Raw genomic sequence first — 1399 nt, forward strand, 5'->3', positions numbered from 1 at the left:
GGTACGCGACACAGGCGCAGAGGCCTCTCCGTTTGTAACATTTGAAAGGGAATCCTTGCAGGCACGATCTCACGCGGGAATTTCAAAGACTTCACACACGAATAGTTGGTGGGGCCAAATGAAGCCAAGAATGACGAGGAGGTTTCCCTAATGAGGGTATTTGGGAATAATAATTGGTATTTGGGAAACAGAATTAATTCAATAAATAAAATTTGGCGTCATTGGGATTCGAGCCCAGGGACAGGCGGGCACGCAATGATAGGCATAGACATGTAACGATAGGCATAGTCACGGCCGGTCTCGAGGGAGAGCGCGCTTCTCTTCTCTTGCATAGGCCACGAACTGTCTTGTTTGCGCGAAGGAGCCGCCATTAGCAACCAAGTAGTGCAGTGAAGCTAGCCACCATACGTGCGTCGTTTCTGCAGGTGTCGAGTAGTGGGACTGAGGCAGTCTCTAAGTGATTATTTTGGCTGTCCTAGCCGAAGTAAGTCACCGCCGCTATAGCTGGAGTATCTAACTGTAAATAATGAAGCACTCGACAAATCTACACTCGTGCATTTAGGTAATCTTCCACCCAGAATGGTCAAATCAATAAATGGCACTGAAGATGCTGTCTGCTAATTAAGTAAATGGCTACTAACTAAACACGCCTTGCTGATTCATAAAATACACGCTCCGAGATACCTTGCATCCTTCTCCCATGGTCTGCATATGAGACTTCGTTTTTCAGATGTCCGACTTTTTTTTTTTTTTCATCTTAAGAACAGTTCAGTCGTTCAGTCGTGTCCGACTCTTCGTGACCCTATGGACCATGTTACGCCACGCTTTCCGGTCTCTCACTATCTTCCTAGCATCACATAACTTCATCTGCAGTGCCTCGAGGATGCCATCTAACCATTGCGTTCGCTACCTACCCCTTCTCCGGCGACCCTCAACCTTTCCCAACATCAAATCTTTCTCCAGCGACTCCTCTTCTTCTCATCAGATGACCATCTTAAGAACAGCCTTAGTGTAATACAACATGAGAGCGCGAGTTGGTTTCATGTCAAAAAGCTTTGCATGAACACGGCTTCGTCTTCCGCTGTTTCTGGCATTGAAGACTGAGGCACTAGCCGAGAAATGCGCGCAACACAGTCAAGAGCGTCAACCAGCACACGCCGCGCTTCCACTTCCGCTGCTTTGTGCAGATGCGAACTTTCAGCCGTTTCTTCCATTCCCTACTTTTAGCTGCAATTTTACTCTCTTTTACTTTCTCAACGGACTGCACCGCCAGCCTCCCACGTTCGTAGTTACCTTTTTTTTAATCGATATATATTGCCTCAGGGCATCAGTAGGGTATGAGATGAAGGATGAATAAATGATTAAATGAATGGAAAAAGGTTGACTGATTTTATAAAGT

The sequence above is a fragment of the Amblyomma maculatum genome, chromosome 1, assembly GCF_055883805.1.
Source record: "Amblyomma maculatum isolate TAMU_Amacu chromosome 1, ASM5588380v1, whole genome shotgun sequence".
NCBI lineage: Eukaryota > Metazoa > Arthropoda > Arachnida > Ixodida > Ixodidae > Amblyomma > Amblyomma maculatum.